Genomic DNA, 6,688 nt, shown 5'->3' on the forward strand with positions numbered 1-6,688 from the left:
TGTTAGGCAGTGGACTAAGAAGAAGAATTGGGGAAGTTCGTACTCAGAAGCTAGTGCTCCTTATCCTAAGCCATCTGATGATCATTATTTTTAGGCTAGTAGTGGACCTAAGGCACATGATGCCTTGTCTATAGCTAGTGAAGCTCAGTCATCCCCACTTTATCCTATCTATCATTTTTGTGTGTGCTTCAATATGGATATTGTGATAAGAGCAGAAATCTATGCTATAATTTTTTTCCAGCTTGGTCATATGTAGCAAGATTGTCCTTCAGCCAGGGTTCCTACCAGGGGTAATAAATTTTTGGTTGCCACTTCTTCAGCTTCTACACCAAAGAGCACTACTTCTAGTACCGACACCAACCAAAATCTTCTCTACTTACTTGCTACTCGTTAGGAATCTAAAGCATCCCCAGATGTTGTTACTGGTATGCTCTAACTTTTTTCCTGTGATGTTTATTATTTGCTTGATTTCGGTTCTACCCTTTTTTATGTGACCCCTTATGTGGCTGTGCATTTTGATTTTGGTCCTCAAAATATTTTTGAAACCTTCTTTATGTCTACTCCGGTGGGTGATTTTATTATTGCTAGAAAAATGTATAGGGGTTGTATGGTGTCTATCTTTCATAGAAAGACATCGGTAGATTTAATAGAGCTTGATATGGTGGATTTTGATGTTATCTTGGATATGGATTGGCTTCATTAATTCTATGCTTCTCTAAATTGTAGAATCCGAAAGGTAAGTTTTCACTTTCTTTATAAACTAATATTAGAATAGGAGGAGAGTTCCTTATTACCCAACGGGAGGTTTATTTCCTATATTATAGCTAAGAAGTTGATATCCAAAGGGTGTCTATTGATGAGTGGTGATTTTAACACTCATTTACACTAAACATTTATGTACACTACCATATTTTGTATTGGAAAATGAGACATCAACATGATTTAAATGCACTAATATCCATATTTTGCAGGTATCTACTTGAGAAGGTGAAATAATGTGGATTGAAGCTCAAAAAGGGATAAAATGGAAGGAAATGGAGTGCAGCTGGAGACCTGAAGTAGTTCAGCCTTAGTTCTCGCGACCGCGGTCCTCAAACAACGATCACGATCAGTCAAGATGGTCAGCATAATACAATCATGGAGAACAACCATAGTTGTATAGCTGCGATTGCAGTCATACTTGTGCGATTGCAATCCAGTGAGAATATGACCTAGGGCTATTTAGTAAAATTGCATAGACAAATCCCAAACCATGTATAGGAAAAAATCCTATCTTCTTTGGGTATTTCTTACCTTATAGATATTTTTGAATTGAAAGCAAGAAACCCTAATTGAGCAAGTGTGTATCTAATTGTGGAGGCTTAACTTCTTAGTATTTTGTGAAGAATAATGCTTTAGATAATCCTTATGGTATATCTTTATTTACCTTCTTCATGAGTAGCTAAGTAAATTAGTCTTAGGATTTTGTTGAACTAAAGTGTAATTGTGTGTGAGTGTTGTTGTGTTTTCATGATTGCTTGTTGTTTAGTATGGATTCCACCATTTCTTGAATTTATGAGTTTCAATTTATGGGTGAAAACCCCGAATCTCCAAATGGGTTTGATGGGTGAAAACCCAAAACTCTAGAAATCTTTCATTATCCTTGAAAGAGGGATGAAGGTGAACTTGATGTACCATATAACATCCTTGAAAGAGGGTTATAGAGGGACAAGGCAATGGTAGACAATTGAGCCTATGGTTTACTACCTTTTGTAATCTTAGAAATAAGTGTATTCGGAGTGTGAATCATGTCAAGAGCATCATCCTAGAAATAGGGATGCTTGATTACGGTTTTGGGTGATTACGATTTGCACACTTTTAAGGTGCTCGAAATAGCCAAAGGTTGAAATCATTGTGGTTTTATTGAAAGATTGACCACAATGACTTTCAACCTAGCCTATCCATTAGTTAACATCTAAGCTTCATGTTAAACCATCATCTAACCACATATTTTACCTTTAGGTACACATAATTTGAAGATCTACTCAAATCTTTATTTTAAATCAAAAAGTGTCAAATACATGTATTTTTAATAAAAAATTATTACAATCAAATCCCCCCATTTTATTTTACATGTCGTGTTTGTTAGCATTCCGGGAAACCTATTAGTAATTAGAGCACCAATAGGAATTCAAATTTATAATTCACTCCTGGTGGGTTTGACCCCAACTCGAGTTGGGTTATTGACAACGACCACCTCACTCCTCAAGAATAGGAGTACGTTGAGTATTATCAAAATGGCATCGTTGTTGTGGAGTGAGATATAGATTTTTCTTGTGCAGTGTGCTTCTTACTTGAGAATACCCAGAGTGGGGTAATTTACTTTATTTGTTGTTTTTGATCTTTTTTAGGTGATCAAAGTATTAACGAACCAATGAGTGATAAAAAGACAAATTTGGGCCCTTTCGATGCCCCTCTAGATAATGAGGGCCAACTTAATGAAGTGGGGCAAACGAGTGCAATCAGTATCACACCAACAAATGGGAATGAAGTTTTCTATGTGACTAGCATTATGCTTCGCATGTCGCAAATGAAAGGGTTGTACGGGCGTCAAGCTTATAAAGAACCGAATATCCATTTGAAGAACTTCATCGAAGAGTGTGCGCCATTCAACATAACACATATTACTCAAGAATCCATCGGGCTTTGCCTCTTCTCATTCTAACTAATGGGCGAGGTGGTTTTATGGCTCCGCTCACTTCCACCCGGCTCTGTTATATTATGGGAAGATCTTACCTCGATGTTTCTTGATTGACATTTCTCACAATAAAAATTGCTTCATAAGCGGGACAAGATTGTGAATTTTTTGTAAATGAATGGAGAGTCATTGTTTGAAGCATGGGAAAGGTTTAATGGAAAGCTAGCTTAATGCCCAAATCATGAGGTCCCGGAGAAGATGCTTGTCGAGATCTTCTACCAGACCCTAGATCTATTAAACAAAATGGTGGTGGATAATAAGGTGGGTAGATCTATAGTAAATATGCACCAATATGCGGCCTTTCGATTGATAAGAAAAGTGTCAAAGAAAAATTGGGGTTGGCACACCTGAGATAGCGAAACCACTAAGATCCCTTCTACTACCTCCATGGTCGACAATGACAAAAGAAAGGGGGATGTAGAAAAGAAGGAGAACATACTGAAAATGATGACCCAACTTGAGCTCTCACAAAGCATGTTATGAGAGCACCCACGAAAGTGGTAAATTCTGTATCATCAAAATCTTATGAAGTTAATGAAGAAGCAAAGAATTTGGATAGGGAAATCTAGTATTTGGCCAATTATTTAGGGGTTCCCACTCTAATTATCAAAGGAAAGATGGGAACCAAGGTTGGATGGATCGCGAGAAGGATAGAGATTTGAGAGATCATAAGCGTGATTATGATTGTTATGTCCCCCATCTTGATCGAGATAAGGCCAAGGAATATAGTGGCATTAACCTTGAAAAGTTCAAGATCGAGGATATGTTAACAAGGATCTTGAATAGAGTGAAAGATATAGACAAAATGGTTAGTGTGTTAAAGGGTGATTTCTCCCAACTTTCCCAAATAGTGGTGTCTCACTCTACCTCTATCAAATAATTGGAGACCCAAGTCGGTCAAATCTCCACACAATTAAATGTTAGGCCTAGAGGTGAACTTCTGAGTGACATGATTGCTAACCTAAAGAATGACGTGCAAGTCCTAGCAATTGTCATAAGGAGTGGGAAGGTACTTGATGAGCGCTTTAGAGGAGACTTGAGTGAGAATGTGACCAAGGCTAAAGCAAAGGATGTGATACTTCAAAGTAGAGAAGGAAATGATGAGAAAAAGATCGAGGAAAGTGATGAAGAAGTGGATAAAGTTAAATATCCATAAAGTGAAGCAAGGTCAACATCCAGGTTCCTCTTCTATTCCCTCAACATTTTCATAAGAAAGAAAAGGGTGACAAATTGAGGAAATTCATGGAAAAACTTAGCAATTTATCGATAAATATCCCATTGCTCGAGGCAATCCAAGAAATCCTGAGATACGTTAAGTTAATGTCTAAAAAGAAACTTTTTGAAGGTGAAACCATTGAGGTTACTCATGGGTGTAGTGCTATCATGGATATTAAGGTTGTGGAAAAGAAAGATAACCCCAAAGCATTCACCATTCCTTGTAATATTGGGACTCATGAGTTTGTAAAAGTTTTATGTGACCTTGGTGCGATCATCAACTTAATGTATTTTATCATCTACAAGAAGCTCAGATTTAATACCCCTACACCGACCTCTATGTAACTTTTAATGGAGGATCGGTCCATCAAAAGGTCGGTGGGAATTTTGTTTAATGTCCTTGTTAAAGTGGACAAGTTTATACATATGACAAAATTTTTGGTATTGGATTGTGAAATGGACTAGGAGGTTCCAATCATCCTTTATTTTCCTTTGTTGGCCACCAGAAGGGCCATTATCGATTTAAAGATGGGGGAAATGAAGTTTAGGGTGCAAGAGGATGAGGTCTCATTCAAAGTTTGCAAGATAATAAAGCAAACTGCGGAGCTTCAAGTGTATCCATGCTGGATGTTGAAAGTGAAAAGGTGTACAAGGAGGAGATTGACTGCCTACCTTAAGCATTGGAGAAGAAAGACGTCGTGCCATGACGATAACAAAGGGGCTATGTGGGAGGCAATCCATAAATGCCACGAAAGTGGCTTGTATCCTTTTCATCAAGTTTATGTATTATAGATGTTAGGTTTTACATATTAATAACTCATGCATTTATGACACTATGGAGTGCATTGGATGAGTTTGGAAAGAGGAAAGTGTTCAATATTGCATTTAAAACTGAACAGGGGAAATATTGGTAAAAATTGAGCAAAGAGCTGAACAGGGGAAAATAGGGGAGCAAAACTGCTCTTAATTACCGTGATTGCGGTCCCCAAGCGCGATCGTGGTCACTCGTGTGTCCACAATCAAGGCCACCTGACCGTGGTCACGGTCACTTCAGCGACTTAATCCCTAATTTCCCTCATTTCCCTCGCATTTCCTTTCATTATTGTACTCTCTAATGTGGTCTTGATTCTGGCCAAGTTTGTGAGCCCTCCAATAATATTCTTGCATCCCTCTTGCACCACAACTCTGGTAGGTATCCTGAATCCATTCTTTTATTTTTAAAAATAGGCCCTAGGATGCATGATTAAGAGAGGAACCAAAGTTTTGATTGTTATGCTTTCCATGTTGTCATACTTGGTGTTGGTTTGGTCTTGGCTTCTTGAATAAGGTGTGCACACAAGTGGGGAAATCATGAGTATCCAATAATGTGTGAATAATGTAGACAAATGAGATGTGCACACCAAGTGTTTGACACTTTGCCCAAATAAACTTTTAATAGTGATATTTGTATTCAAAAGGGCACATTCAAACACTTATTTGCATTTTTCAATTGGTCTTCATGTGAATCCATATTGTAGAGCATGCTAGTATCCTAAAATCTTTGAAGAGATTTGAACATATGTAACACCCCAGATTTTGGGATAGAATAAAAACCATGACTCTGATGGGTTGATAATCCCAGATCCTTAAATACTATGCCAATTTGGAAAGTTTATGTAGTATGTGAATCCATTTGAGCATGAATTTAGACCATAGAGATCCTTCTACTCAAGGATGAGTTGAAACTATTTCGATCGATTAATTTTTAGTGGATGTTGTAATTTGTTTCAGCTTCCATCGACCATAACTCTCTGTATATGTCGAATTATAGAACCTACTATGTGTCAAATAATAGGTCTTTGAGTTAACTTTCCAACAATACCAATTTTGATAAAATCCGACACCCGAGCAAGATGTTATGGCCTTTCAAAGTAGTATGCGTCGCCTAACCAATAGCACATGGCCACTGGAAAGCATATACGATAGCATATGTGGCGCCTATGTAAATATAGGCGATATCATATGCGACACCAATGTAAATATAGGCAATATCATATGCGGCGCCTATGTAAATATAGGCGATATCATATGCGGCGCTTATGTAAATATATACGATATCATATGCGGCGCATATCTTATGGTTTCAAGCGACTTAAACACTCCATTTTTCAGGAAAAATGGTCCTTTTCCCACCCTTATTCAGCCATAAACACAAAATTCAGTCCCCAATTCTCCAAAATACATCCATATTCATCTAAAAATTCTCAAGAACACTCCCAAGGGTTTCAAACTAAAACCCAAATAAATCAAGATTTAACCGTGGGTTTTCAAAATTGATTAGTGATTCGGAATTCCCAATCCATAGGCTTTCAGAAGCACCCATTATTTTTCGAAATAGAGGTACGCAGGGTTTTCCTAAATTCTCATGGGCATAGAAAAATCATATTTTTGAATGGGGTTTTTGAATCTATGTATATATTCATGTATTAAATGTTTTAAAATCATTATTTTGGTCTTTTGACCTTCCCCAAAGTGATTTAAGAATATGAATGTATGAAACCATGTATTTAAGAATGAATTCTTATTGAGAGCATGATTTTCGGTGAATTCCCTCTTATTATGAATTTTTCAGATTTCTCATAGCGTATGAATTGTTTTGTAATGCATCCTTGAAAAGCACTATATGAAATGATTGAAATCTTGTTGTGATTTAAACGTGGTTTTAAATCACTAAAGAGGGAATCGAGCATGAATATT

This window comes from Capsicum annuum, chromosome 12, assembly GCF_002878395.1.
Source record: "Capsicum annuum cultivar UCD-10X-F1 chromosome 12, UCD10Xv1.1, whole genome shotgun sequence".
Taxonomy (NCBI): domain Eukaryota; kingdom Viridiplantae; phylum Streptophyta; class Magnoliopsida; order Solanales; family Solanaceae; genus Capsicum; species Capsicum annuum.